Genomic DNA, 15,119 nt, shown 5'->3' with positions numbered 1-15,119 from the left:
GAGAACAGTTCAAGGATATCTGACCACAGCCTGGGTAAAGACAACAAGTTTGGGCATGTAAGTGTTGCTGCTCTGCTGACTTGGTGTGAAAGGCCAGAGGATCAAGTCAGCAGCAGATCCTACATGCTCGCAGCTCTACCAAGCCGCTCTGCTCCACAGCACTGCAAAACTTGCCTTGTTCAAGAGCATCACACCTGCTCAGTGCACAGAGGCCATTTTTCTCTAACACATTTTCCCAAAGCTGTGAACTCCTGGGTGCACTGACAATGGTGTTACAATGGCTTTGTGGTCAGCCTTGCAGCATCTCACATCTAGAGCTCAGTAAGCAAAACCCCAATGTGAAGAATAAATAACCTGGTATTTCTATACTGTACTTCCAATAGTTACTTGTAGGCGATATTTTTTTTTCTTTCTTCCTGTAAATGACTCATAGACTCACAGACTCATTTTGGGGAAGGGGGAAACCAAGCACCGCATAGCCACTTTTACAACTTTAACCTTACTTAACCCTCCAAACAGTAAGAGGAAGTACAAAGTATTTTCACGAGCTGTGAATGGACTCAGATCTGGTTTTGACATCTTGAGGAAGTACTGCCTTCTGCGAAGTCAGAAATGCACACACACACACAAAATGTCTTTGCAGCCCTGCTGAACTCAAGCATTCACACACACAACAAGAGTCAAAAGCCCACAAAGGAGAAGGGGACGGGCTGGGACCTGTGAGAAACGGGGCAGATTTGGGTCGAAACGGGGCAGATTTGGGTCGAAACGGAGCGGTTTTGGGTCGAAACGGGGCTGATTTGGGTCGAAACGGGGCTGATTTGGGTCAAAGCCGCTGTCGCTGAGAGGAAGAGGGCGGGTGGGGGCCGCTCCTCAGTGGCTTCAGGGGTGACACCGTCGGGTGTCCCTGCCCTTCTGGGCTGGGCTGGGGGGTACGTGGGGAGCACGAATCTCCCCGGGTGAGGTCTGTGCAGAGGCAGGGTGCCCCCCTCACCCTCCTTTCCCTCTTCTCCTTATCTCAAACCGCGCCGCCTCCTCTGCCCCCGCGCCCTGCCGCCCCTTCCCCACCCTCCACTTGGGGGGGGAGGCTTCATCCTCTTTTCCTCCTCCCTCTTGTGACCCTACACAGCCCGGTGGGGAGACATTGAGGGGCTCACAGCCCTCCTTCAGCAGCGGGAGGCGGGTCCGGGGGGGGGAACCGCGCCCGGCCGGGGCCGGCGTCTGGCGGCAGCCTCACGCAGCCACCGCGGGGCGGGCCTGCGAGTGTGGCGCGGGGCTGGGCTGGGCTGGGCCGGGCCGGGCCGCGCCGCCGGCTGTCTCTGAGGCTCGGGGGATGGACGAGGGTCCCCGCAGCGGCCAGCGGCGACGGGCAGCTCAGGTAAGGCGGCTCGGGGACTGCGGCTGGCCGCCGGTGGGGGCAGGCGGCGCCCCGTCCTCTGGGGGGGGAAAGATTGGGGGAGTAAGGGGGAGGAAGGGAGAAGCCGCCCCCGCAGCGCCCTGCTGGGAGACGGGAGGCTCTGCAGCCCCTGCGTTGTTTTGTGGTGGTTTTATTTTTATCTTTTTCATCTCAGATCGGGGGTTGCCTTCCTCCGCGCCGCCGCCCTTGTGCCGCCCCCCGTTCCCTGCCCTCCTGCTGCCAGCCTCGGGGGGCAGAGGGGTGGGGGGCTGCCGGTGGGGAGGCGACCAACTGTTGCCTCAAAAAGCACCGGCTCCAGCGGCCTCGAGTGGGGTTACGGGGCACCAGGGCCACGCTTTGCTTTCCCTTCCCCCGTGGTAAAACGTTTTGCTGGTAGATCTTAGCCTCAGCTCGGGGAGAGGCTTTTTTTCCTCGGCCCCAAAAGGAGCTCCCATCGCTGCCTCGGCCTCAAAAGGACCGTGCCTGAGCTCTCATCGCTGCCTCAGCCCCTAAAGGAGCTCCCATTTCTTCCTCAGGGACCCCCATCACGCCGGGGTGCTGTGGGCACCTGGCTCCCTGTGGGCCCAGGTGCCAGGATGAGCTGTAATGGGGCTGAGGGTATCAATCAATCAATCAATCAATCAAATAAAAAGGCTGTAGCCCTTCTCTGGATTAAGAATGCCCTTGCTCGAGGTTGGGGACAAGGGGGGTTCAAATTCACAACTTCGGTTATTAGGGAAAACTTTCAGCTGCTGGAGATGGTTAGATGCAGAGTGCTGTGAGCACCGTTTCTAGAAGGATGTGCCATTGTGAAGGCTAGGCATGAGAGAGAGCAGATGGAAAACATGTTCTGCAATGTTAAATTCATCTCATCGTTTGAATCTCTGAACAGACACCACACAAGCATTTCTGCCTTTTTTTTTTTTTTTTTTTTCCCTAACTTAATTTCAAGACAGTTAAGCTTCGGACTTATTTATCTGGGTTTTGTTCTGCTAAGGCCCTGGTAATGTATGATGCCAGTGTATAAAATCAAATGATCCATAATTCACCAGAAGCACTTTTAACTTCCCATTCTTTCAGCGTTGTTGCTAATAACTTGCTGAGGGTTGTAATGTGTGTTGGTTTCCAGCCTGTTCTGGTAGTCCTTGATTTCCATACAGACAATCTTTGCACTCTGTTTTTGTTTACCAGCTCCTAAAGGCAGTTTGTGTGTGCATGTGGAAAGGGAAAATTGAGGGGGATAGGGATGTTTTTGCTTTGCTTTCCTTCTCCTATTCTTGCCATCTGCAAGGTCAGAAAAAAAATAAAAATGACTTTGACTGTGAACGCTTAGGTGGGGAGATCTGGAATGAAATGCAGTTGTGACAGGAGGTTGCCTTGTGGGCAAAGAATTTTACATGCTCAGCATTGGTCTACAAAAATACCCCAACTCATATTACACAGAGAACTAAGTTGATACTTCCCTTTTCTCAGTTATGCTAAGTTTTATATCTTTTTTAAGATATAAAGAAAAATTATACATTGGCAAGGCTGTTTTATTTTATTTTATTTTTAGGGAATAAATTCTGACATTTCTCACGTTGGATTCTTCTTTCTGCATTCTTGTAAACCCCCCCACACACACACGAGGCCTGAAATAAAAACAAACAAATCATAAAGTTAAACAACTCACAAAATGTTTTAATGAAATTACAGACTGAGACTAGCATAAAGGGTTTAATTTAAATTTATAAAAAGCATAGAGTAGCAACTAAGAATAAGATTCTTCAGCTGCATTTTGAACCACTGTATAGTGTATCTGATCATTAAGGTTTCACTTGAAACTATAAACTATGGCAAGTATAAGAGAGGCTTTCTGAATTATTTGCATGGTTTCTTAATGACTGTCCATTATTTTATTGTATACTGCTCTGTACTTTTTCACTACTCTCATCTACTGTTTTGCAGTCATGTATGCCTGTGAACTTGTTCTTTATTAAAAACAGAAAATAAGCAAGTCACAAGTCATTAAAAAGGCAATGTATGCCAGTAATTAGAATGAAAAATACTTGGTTAATTCACAAAGGAAAAATGGTGAAGATCTTGGGTACTACTATATAGTTACTGTGAGCAGATGTCATTTTGCCATAATAGTGAGCCTGTTAGTGAATTTTACAATGCTGGGAAGATAATTCATTGTTAGTGTGCTTAGCTTGTCTTCATGACATCATTTTTGACACTGTTTTGTCAGCCTAAAATATCTTGTCCTCAGCACTATGGTAGTCTCACAGACGTCAGGGATTTGCATGTGCAGTGTGTTGCAGATTTACATGGGTTACATGTTATACAAATAGAGTGATGAAAATGTATATAAAAATACTAGACGTTATTTAGATGAATAACAATTCTACCTTAACATAAACTGTAGGTGTACAGATACTATAAATAAGACCTCCTGAATTGATTTATATGTATTTCCAAATACCCTTTTAATTGGAGTTTTTAGAGAAACTGTAAAATAGTTTTGTGGAATCACGTTCTTTAGTACTAGATGCAGTAGCACATTAACTTGATCATTCAGTTCACATTTTATACAAAACAGAAAAATAATATTCTAAATCCAAAACCTGCATACAATCCAGACATCATTAGGTCTCCTATTAAATCCTTGGAAACAAACTTACTATGTCAATGCGAGTTATAGTATCAGTGGGCAGAGGAATATGCATAGTAATAGTATGTATCAATTTGAAGGAGCCAAAACCTCATAGTATTTCCTGTGTACTGAATTCAGTATGTATTTGGATCTGTTTCAGTATTATCAATCATTCTTTTAGCAGTGCCTTCTACTTATGTTATCTATGAATGCAAAGCAGTAACATTAAATCTGAGAAAACAGTTTGAGAAGCATGAATTACAATATTTAAAATATGGGACAGCTTGAGAGCTGCAAAAAATGGAGTCATAAATTTGAATTTTGCTGTTTAAATTAAAATTGTAATAGAAGCTGCTATGCATTCATGTATGAATAATGATGAGAGCAATGTGAATGATGGGAGTTGTATAGGTCCTAATTCTTGTGAAGTACACATTTTACCGTTCCTCTGCTTTCACAGAATTCCAGTCTACACTTGCAATTAAAATGAAATACACGTGTCCATCTCTATATACTGTTTGATACAAGTTCTTGATTTGGTAGCAGTAGTTGCTTGTACCTGAAAAATAGCAGATACAGGACAAATATCTTGTAGGATGCATATGAACTAGGGCAGCAGTGACACACAGGTGCTTAAAAGATTTGTATTTATTATTATGGATTTAAAATGTTTAGAAATAGTCTTATGAGTCTTCACATCTTCCATACCTTACAGACTTAATTCAAGAAAAATTAACTTTGCTCACCAACAGCTGAAATATTCTTACCTACTTTACCAACTTGTCCATAGACTACGTAACTAGTGAGCTATGGGAACTTTCTGTGAATTTTGCCCTATTTTTTTTTCCCTGACAATGATAATATTTACAAAGGAAGGCGTGTTTGAAGTGGAATGCACAAGTTGATTTTTAAAATCATGGATTAGATAAATGGCAGTGCAAAAGATGAAGCTAATGCCTAAGTCTGAGAGTTATTTTTTCAATAAATCTGTGTAAGGAATTTGTCAAGGTAGTAAGATGTGAAAAATTAATTTTGAAGGTTCCACTAGCAATGCAACTTGTGATGTTATTTATGTCTATCACTACTGCCACTCTTTCTTTGTCAGAGTTTTGAGTTAATAAATGTGATTCATAAACTTGTCGCCCTCAGATCTGTTGAACAGCATTGACATGTCATGGGAGGTGTCATATATGGAACATGGAATGGAATATATTGGGATGTTGCATTTGGTCACGTGTTTATCTGTGGTGAGCTCTGAAAGATTGAGTCATGTCTGGGCATTGGAGTTTTCACAATTTAATAATGCTCTGGAGGTAGTTTGTTGTTTTTAAAGGGGTCTGTGGACTTATGCTGACATTTTAGATAACAGCTGTTCTGCACTGTCCTATAGCTCTCTGATACACATGGGCTTTACTTAAAATTTAAGTAGCTATTAGAAGCCTTTTATTTATGTATATATATGTATAATTTATGGTATTTTGGAGGAAAAATCTTTCTCCCTGTTGAATTGCAGCCTGAATTCATAAATTATTTGAGTGGCCTATTTTACAATTAGATGCCTCAAAGCCAACTATGGTGTTCTTAAAACTCATTTCTGAAAGCACGCTGCTGTCTGTGTTTTTACTGTAGGGAAAATTAGGTACACTGAGCTACACATCTGCGTCCATCCAGCATTGTTACCCCCGTGACTGTTCTGGAGACTGGCATCTCTCTTGTGCCTAACTGCCTTTGGCATCCTTAGACAGGAATGATCCTCCTGGATTTGAAAACCTTGTTTTGCTTATAAATAAATAAGAAGTGTAAACTATTTATTCAAACTCAAGGAAGAAATGTTTGCAATGATGTTTCTCTCTCCCTCTTCTCTTTATATTCAATGGTGCATTAGTTGCATCAATTACCCATGAAGTGGAAAGCTTGTTTCTATGTCCCCTTTTCAGCTTGAAGTAACTTAAACTCACATCTCTCTCTTCCCAGGAAAGTACAACAGTCAGCATCTCATAAATGTCCCATAGTGGTAGGAAACGTTTATTTCACCTGCAATTGTGTTACTTGGGAAAAAAAAAATAATTAGGCCAAAGGGAGAGCAACTCCTGCCCTGTGATCAAGACATTCATCTGAGATGAGGGAAATCTGATTGCTATCGGTGTTTCATTCTTTCATCCAGTAAATATTCTCCAGTTTCATACCTTCACTGGGAATGGTCTGGGAGAAACTAGTCCGTTGGCTAGGGCAGTGCCCTGTCAAATGGAGGTGTGGTTGTGAGCCAGCATTTTAGCTTGAAGAGAGCATACCACCCAGCACTTCCTCCGTGGTTGCTTTACTGATGCTCTTGAATTGCTAAATGGTGCTCGGGGGTGTGCTCTCGTCTTCTCATCCAGAACTTCAAAATTGTGTGACGCCTTCCCTCATCTCTTTGTGAAAGGGATGTCTTTGTATTTTGCTCCCAGGGAGGCTTGAAGGTTTTAAAACCCTTCTTAATAACATAGGCATCTCTTGAGCTTCCAGGATAATGCTGTTTAAGGTATCTACTTCTCAGCATTGTTTCCTATTAGGTTAGAGGGCTTCCTGCTTACAATCCCAGTTACTTTAAGTTCCTAGCTGGAATTATTATAGCCATCTTCGGAATTTTCATGGGAATACATTGTTGTGCTTCTATTCTCATATGAAGTGGTAAATCTAAAAGTGTAAATTTCTGGGGGGATGAAGTCCAGAATTTGGCAAGAGTGGACTGCAGTTACCTTCCAAAGAACAACTGTATTTGGGGGTTAGGACACAGTTGGAGCGTGGTTTGGTTGAATTGCCCAACACAGGCATCACGTCCTATTCCAGATGCCCTGCAACTTCCACTGTGTCTATGCTTTGCTGGCAGATGCAAGATGTACAAAGACCCATGTCCTGCCTGGAGTAATGTCTGCAGGGAATGCAGGGGGGTCTAAGTTGGTGCTGAGAACTTAAAACAGCTGGTTCTAGTATACAACTGAACTGAACCCAGTAGTTTACCAATATTTCTGTTGTTTAGGCTGAATGTATTTAGGGTGAGAAGTGTGGGGAAGAGGTGTTTTTCTTACTTCTCAGAGGCATTTCAAAGAAAACCAACTTTCTGTTTTACTTTCTGTATTGCTAATGTATTTGGTACATAGCCTGATCATCCTCATTTTTTTAATTTTGCAGCAACCCCATATTAAGTCTGGGAGGTTAGCTTGAGTTAATGGCTTTCTGGGAGGGGAGCAGAAAGTACATCTTTGGGTTTCTCTCATGCATATTAATGGCGGTATGGACCTGTGGGGCAGAAATTCATTACTGCTAGCTGGTACGGAAATGCTGAGTGATGGTACCACTGATGGAGCTGGATTGGTTCTGGAGAATAAGGAAAACTCTCTCTGGTAACTGATCGGTATGACCTTATCTCAAGTAAATTGGCTCCAGAATTGTGTTTAAATAGCCATCAGAAGAGATGTGCAGTGGTATTTATCATTTGTTATTTGGTACAGGCGATTTGCTGTTCCTAATTTTTGGGGGAGGTTCTTCTAATGCTGTGGAAATTGGAGGAGGGGAAACATTTATTTCTCTGAGTTGTTCAACCCTCTTTATATTTTAGAAGGCTAGATTGTTAAATTTGTTATGCTTCATTTCCAAGAACAGTCTTGATTTTTTTTATCAGTTGCAATTTTTACCACCCACATACACATAGTCTGACTTCTTTTACTGAATGGTTTGATAATTTTATGATGTTTTGCTTGAAGGATCATCTGTAGACTGCTGGTGACTCCTTTAGATAGGGATTTCATGATGGATGTGGGCATCTTTGGAAGTTTCTGGAAATAAGACTTTAGTCATCTCCCTAATAACTGATTGGGTTTTTCATGGCAGCAGAGGAAATGGGAGCTGATACTTTGCAACTGTTTTTCCTATGTTTTTATTATTAAAGCATAAATACCCTGTAGGACTGGAACACTTTCCTCACCCTCTCAGAAGACTGTATTACAGCAGAGCGCTGTAATATCAATTACTGTGGGAATGGTTTGCGAGTCCAAATGAGATCATGATTGGGAAGCTGGAAAATGAGTCTCTCTTAAAATGTGTTTCATGCTCTGAATACGTGAAAGATTTTGTTGGGAATGCAATACTTAGGTCTACAGGGTTTATATTTTGAATTAGAGAAGGTGTTAAAAAATCCACTTACTGTTTTGTCTGAACACCTCTTGTACTCAAGAGGAAAATAGAAAATAATTCCTGATCTTGAAGTATTCTGGGGATATGCTGCATGCAAAACAGATTTGTAGTTCTGCAACTAGATAATCTTACTACTTTTATTGGTTTTTGTATCCAGAAGACATTGAGAGAGCATACATATTAGAGGCCTTAGAAGTATAGATAATCTTCTTGTCCATTTTTATTACGTGAGGCAAAAATTATTGTGGTCTGACTACTTACGCCTGTGTTTAACTGAGGTTTTGATTCATTATGGCACAGACAGTATCATGTTGTCCTTTACTGAACCAAAAGTAAATCCGCCTAAAAAATCCCCTTTTGTTCTGCTGCTGAGGAACACTGTGGGCTGCCAAATCCTGGCAGTCTGACTCACCACAATCGTAATAAAGTGTTTGTACTTTTGCAATTGCAGTTATTCAGTGCTTTCTAATTTATTTATAAGGCAAAGGGACACCTACAGGTTAAAGTACTACTTTTTAAAGAAATATCCCTTGTTTATACTGAAATAACATTTGTCAAAAGAGAGTTAAAGACCCACTGGTAAAACTTGAAAGCTTCGCAGGAGCAAATCATAATCTTTACCGATAACAAATATAGAGATATATATATTTAATGAATTTAATTTTCCATGTAATAGCAATGTTAGACTTCAAAAAATGGTGGGATTATTTTAAACTACTTCCAGAGCTCTGCTGTTTTGGCCATCTAATCTGACCCGATAGTGATCTGATAAGTGGGAAGACTGTTTCCTTCCTTTAAAAAAAAAAAATGCTTTGAGGACAGAGACTCTGACCTGGCCAGTGCTTATCTGTGTTTTAACTTTGATGCGTGGGTTGCAGCCCAGCAAGCGTAACTCATGTAATTGAATTCAGTTGTTTGCAGGATGAGTCCCAAAGCAGTCGAATATTAAGTTGCAGCACTCAAATAAAACGTTGAATGACTGCGCATCAGCAGCTGAGGAAAAGCAAGGTGGCTCTTGGTCAATGATAGGTACCTGTACGGCCAACAGATAAGTACCCAGTTCCACGCAAGGTGTCTGCAGGTACCCTGCAGGTCATTGTGTGTATGTACATACATTATGTGTGGTCTGGCTGATGTGCCTGACTGCCTGTTGTTGGAGAGGAAATGGGAATTCTTACAGTGTCATGGTCCCATCACCTGTGCATGGTGAGGAAAAGGGCTTTCTTGTCTCTCGATTCTTTAGCTTTTTATAGGTAGGAGTCCCCTTATATGATTTAGGGGTTTAACTGTTGAGGCAGAAACAATGATTTCTTTCTTGCTATTGATAAAAGAACAAAAAGGCTTTTATTCCTTTTTGCCTGATACATGGGGAATTTTCTATATCATTTACCTTTCCCAAGTTTTGAGCTAATGACATTCTGACAGTTTTCTTGAAAAGGCCAAGCTGTGGTAAGTCAGATTGTTTGTAACTTTCTCTGACTGTCTTGTAGACCACAGCTTGGTGCTGAACAAAAAATAAACTCCCACGGCACTGGGAGTGGGTGCTGGGCACTGAGGCAGCATGCAACTGGCAGAGAAATATACGCAGAAGAAAGTACTATAGTTCACAGGAATGCATTTTAATTGCTGCTCTGAGTCATACTATCACTACAGCTGCTTCCAAAAGAAGAGATTCGTATCTAGCGATAGGCCATTCACATAAAGAAAGAAGATGTTAGATAAGCAAATACAAATATGTTACATGCCCTTTCTCCTTTGGTTTTCAGTAAGTTCTCTAGTTCAGCAGCATGAAATATTTTGTGACATAATTATATACGTGGTAAGTGCCTGCCAACTGATTCATGATATTCCTCTTCCAGGGTGTGTGTTCTGATTTCACCAAGGTAGGCACAAGCACGTAGTCTTCCAGCTTTGAGCTTCTTGATTCACGTGGCAATGCAGTCCTGCTCGTGGTGCTGACTTCCTTTCTCCTTTTTTTTTTTTGCCCATAAAAGGAGAAAAGTGCTGCCATATGACTTGTTTTAGAGCGGATCTCAAAGGGAAGCAGGGGGGAGGTTACTCAGGTAGCTATTTCTTGCACTAACTCTTCCACATGGTGTTAGACATTCTGCTCTCTGCGTTTAATTTGATATAACTGTCAGAGTATGTGGTAGTACTTCCTTCAACTGACATTGAAGTAAAACATTTCATTCTTAGAATAACTTTTTTTTTTTCTTTTCTGCTACATGGACGAGAGATTCTGAAGGGAAGCTGGATATAAACGAATTTGGAATAAAGAAAAAAAAAAAAAAAAAACAGTTCTCTAGGATTAGGCTTTCCTCCAAACCTGCAGAAACTTTCCTGATGGTGATTAAAAGAATGACTGTGTGTGGTATTCTCCCATCTTGTGCCAGTGACTGTAGATATGCAGGGTAAGTTTAGTGCTTAATGTTGCACTGTTAAAAAGTTTCTTCTCCAGTTTTCAAGAAAACAGAATATTCAGGTGATCCTCTGAAGGCTTGCCCAGAAATCAAATCTGGAAGTCTCAGTGCTTTCCGTGACTGGGGGCCTTGTGCCCACTTGTTCTGCAGTCTTACAGTGTCTTTCAGTGTACAGCAAAGCACGAGTCTCCTGGCTTTCTTTTGATGTACTCTGACAAAAAGCATAGTCCTCACATTGGTGAGAGTCACATTTTTTCCACAGAGTGAAGACAATTAACAGCTCTAAATAAGTGCCACCCGGCTTCTACCATGGCTTAACGGGTAGAGTTCAACTGGTTTATGTTTCAGCATCTAAGGGTGCAGCCAGCACCAGGACAGTCTTAATCTGTCAGATCCAACCATGCTCGCTGCTGATATCCTGAACATACTTTCAAAACCATCTCCATGTCAATCCACAGTAATGATGAATTTGGTTTTAGTCAGTCTTCTACATTCCCTACTTACTGATGGTATGAGACAATGTGACTTGGAGGCATACAAATTAGCTGTCTCTCTTCCAGCTCAATCTAACATAACAGGTTTTAGAATGATAGCAGAATGGATCTACCTTTGGAAACCAGACTTTTTTTTTTTCTTAAGCAACTGTGAAAAGTAAAGATCTTTTATGCAAGAATTTACTTTCATATGAAATGAAGTATTTTTGTCAGGGAGTCCAAAGGAAACCGGAGAAAACTGAGATGACAGTATTGACCAGTTATTTCCTAGCTTCATCTTTTTCTAGTGACACCGTATGTATTCTGGGCAGCGTGTCAGAGAAAACAGAAAAAGGACCATAGTAATTCAGGATCTACAGTTGTATTTTCGCTTTCCAACAAGCTGGTTTGTTACTTTTTTTTTTTTTTTTTTTTTTTTCCACATCAGAACTAGGATTTAGGCCAAAATCTGTGCAAAACATATGCCTGTCTCATGCCAGCAATGTTACTGTTGCTGAGAGTTAAGAAGTTTGTTACTTCACTTATGTGGGAGGGCATTTGGATTTTATTTTTTTTGGTTGTTTTTTTTGTTGGCAGATCTGTTAGTTTTCTGGTTAACTGAAGTGATCATCTTTATGCATGTGCTCATGTCACTTTTTTGAAAGACAGAAATTGCATGTATAATTCAAGGGGCTACGATTAAAGTACTCCCAGGCAAATGTGGGTACAAGAGTTCACTGGCTGGGACTGGTACACTGGGTAAGGGACAAGGCAGCATTGCTTGATATTTTAATTTTTCAGAGCTCAGTGGACCAGATTGGCAGCCGATACTCTAACAGTTATCAATGGCAGGTTGAGGTTTCGCAGAATAATATACAGTTTTGTCAATACCATTACATTTTAAGGCTATTTCAAGGTAAGCCTTGGAGAAGCATGTATTGAGATAACTTATAGGTATGCATTTGTGAAAGGAGTATATGTTTTTATACTCAGTTTTAATTTTTCTATTTTTTCATTACCTTGTGACACTGCATAATCATTTACATCTATGCAAAGTTTAAGAGACAGTAATTCTTCCTAAGTATAAAATTTGCATCCAGTGTAGCTATGTTTTCCTTTGGAAAAAAATTATATGCCTTTGTTTTGTGCACAAAGACTTGTTACTTGTATCTATTTTTGTGCAAATTAAGTGTAAATTCTTTTGATTTGTGTTAGCAGGAAAAGTAAGTCAGGATTTCTGATTTAGAAGAAATTTGTGAAGACACAGACGAGTTTGTTAATTACAAGAAGAAGAAGAAAAAAAAAAAAGAAAACACTAACCTTTTAAAGTATTTTAATTTTGTCCTTGCCCACCACCCTGATGCAGGTAACGTCTGGGGAAGAGTCTCATCTGCTGTACATTGGCTACTTGTCACTAGAACTGTGCCCACTTCATACCAGCTGACAGTCTGGTCCAGTGTAATACTGACAGCAATCCAGGCTTGCTAAAATGAAGAAGTCAGATCCCAGATGTTCATCTTCTGTCTATCTGAATACACTAGAAAAATTCTAAATCCTAAGAGAGTACAAATTTGCACCAACAGCCTCGATTAGGATGTGTTATTAAGGCTAGAAGCTCTTGTGCCTGGAAAAGGTGACCTGTTAATTCTGAAATGCATTGGCTACTTACGGAATTCACTTCTTAAAATGATATTCTCCAGAAGCAACTGGGAACTATAATCATGATACATGTTTATAGTAGGAACTAAATAAGGAATGGATATGGCATGCAACTGTCTGTACTGTTACAAATTTAGTACTGTTCGTGACACAGTTTTGTCTTGTGCCAACTAACACTCTCCCACATTATGCCCAAGCATAGTTCTGGGGTTAGTATAGACTGTGGACTGTTTCCAAAAGGCTGTCTGGATCTGGCCATGCTGTTTTGGAGGGACAGGATTTTAGTTGTCCAGCCACAAGCTATACCATGCTAGCTGCTGCCAAGCCCAGAGTGTGGCCATTTGCCCTGCTCTATTTTATATTTTATTATGTATGCAGCTGCAGATCCTACTTTTCAGTAAGCTGGGATTCAGGAGCATATTTGAGAAAGCAAAGGCAGGATTCTCTTTGTGTGCTTAGAAGGGTTGAGAAAAAAAATCAATCAAATCTGAAGGTAAGAATTTGTGTCTAGAAAGCTGGAAAAATAATCCTGAGCAACTTAGAATAATTAAGTTTCATAGAATAATTAAGTTTCACATTGTGTGTATGAGAAAAACCCCAGGGAATACACAGGCAATTAGCCATTTTGAAAGTTCTATTAAAAATATATTTACTTATGAAGAATAATGGTCTGGCATTTTAAATCAAAATGAGTAAAATAAAAGTAAAAGATGTCATCTACAGTGTCCTCTGACCAGGGGACATGTATGCTGTAAGTGTAAAACTTATCCCTTTCCTAAGTTTTGCCTTCTGTTATCCAAAGTAACAGTAGCAACCTGCTAACAACAGGTATGATCTTTAGGTTTTCCCTGGGGAGTCTGTCTCAAGCAAATATTTCAACCTTCTTTAGTTGTCTTATTGCCTCCTGTCAGGGAGATCTAAGTCTAACTTTATATTTTGCCAAAACTGGTGGCTTGATTTTTATTTATTTATTTTTTTAAAGCAGCATTAAAGCTCTTAGCAATGTAATATCAGTTGGGCCAGGGTCTCTTTAGACAACTTAGGGGTTGAATCCAGTCTGTGTAGCGCTTCCATCTGTCTCCCAGCCTCTTCTGTAGGGGATGAGGGAGGAATAGCTGTATGGGCAGCACAGGCTGTCTGCTGAACCAGGCGTGTGTCCCTCTGTCTGGGAATGGTCCCACAATCAGAAACCAGGTCCTGGGCCACAGGGAGAGTGCTGGACCGAGTGGTGGATTGGGCTGGGGATGCTGGGTGCAATGGGTGACTGGGTTTGTGTGTAAAGGGAGCCAAAACCAAGAGCAGGTGCCATTGAAGTTGAAATTCAGCAAGAACTGCCCTGAACACAAGAGTCCAGATTTAACATCTTTCTCTCTCTCTCTCTCATCTTCCTGCATAATATTTAAATAGTACCAGGTTGGTACTAAAAATTTCAACAAGCCTTTGTTTTTCACTGTATACATCAATCAGTGTGTTCTGCTGCTTCTCTTTTTTCCCTGTATCTTAAATTGAAATAAAGATTCATAACTTCATTTTGGAACATGTGCTATCTTGAGTAAGTGAGTTCTAAAATGTGGAATAATGTCCTGGTTGCATTGTTATAATTTAGAGATTGGCCTCTATTACACATCACATCTTGCTTAACTCTTGTTTCACATTTAGTTTGTTCTGTGATGCAACGTCACTTGACTCTTTATTTGCAGGTAGAATTAACTTGCCCTCTCTGCTATAAATGCTTTCTTGAATGCTGATCATACAGCCTTAATTATTTCTTACACAGCAGGAAACGTTCAAAGTAGCAGCTGTGTTATGCCTTAGGTTTGAGTTGGTGGTGGGCTGTGACGGCCCAAATCCCTGGGTGTATAATAAGCTTTACTGCCAGCAGGCCCCCCAGCCGCCTGCTCTGAGGGTGCGGAACTGACTCCCATGCTTCATTTTATAAATGCCTTTTAAAGAGGGATAAGTGGACTTACTAGGTGTTACCGAAGCAGTAACAGAATTGTCTCTTCTACACTAATCTATGATGGTTTTCCTCCTTGTTGACATCCTTCCTTTAAAGCTGCATTAAGGGTTGGATTTTTTGCTGAGGTTTCCAGAGTAAGCAGCAGCGTGTGTATTTGTTTCTGCCCGTTTTCATCATGCTGGTGTTTTCCTTGCTGAAAGGTGCCTTTCCTTTCTCCCTGACACAAGATTTCCCAGTTGCTTATAAATGTGTTTGTTCACCCCCTGTCTGGGTCACAGTGTCGTAGGGAGTATACTGGTATTTAGTTATTTTATAAACATTTTAAAGTGTTGACCCTCTTGATTCCTCTGGCTCTCCTGTGGAAGACTGATATCAATCTTTGCTTATCTAAACTTTTAAAGGA

The 15,119-nt window shown here is 41.1% G+C and overlaps 1 protein-coding gene across 4 annotated transcripts in view; it reads left to right on the top strand.

Moving 5' to 3' along the window:
• Positions 1-1,284: 1,284 nt before the first annotated feature.
• CYRIA (CYFIP related Rac1 interactor A) overlaps positions 1,285-15,119 on the top strand; it is a 57,716-nt gene continuing 43,881 nt past the window's right edge. For all 4 annotated transcript variants that reach the window (XM_032183533.1, XM_032183529.1, XM_032183531.1 and 1 more), the window contains exon 1: positions 1,285-1,378. The gene's annotated coding sequence lies outside the window, so the exon portion shown is untranslated. The remainder of the gene's footprint in view (positions 1,379-15,119) is intronic.

This window comes from Aythya fuligula, chromosome 3, assembly GCF_009819795.1.
Source record: "Aythya fuligula isolate bAytFul2 chromosome 3, bAytFul2.pri, whole genome shotgun sequence".
Taxonomy (NCBI): Eukaryota; Metazoa; Chordata; class Aves; order Anseriformes; family Anatidae; genus Aythya; species Aythya fuligula.
This window is presented reverse-complemented; position numbering and strand designations above follow the sequence as displayed.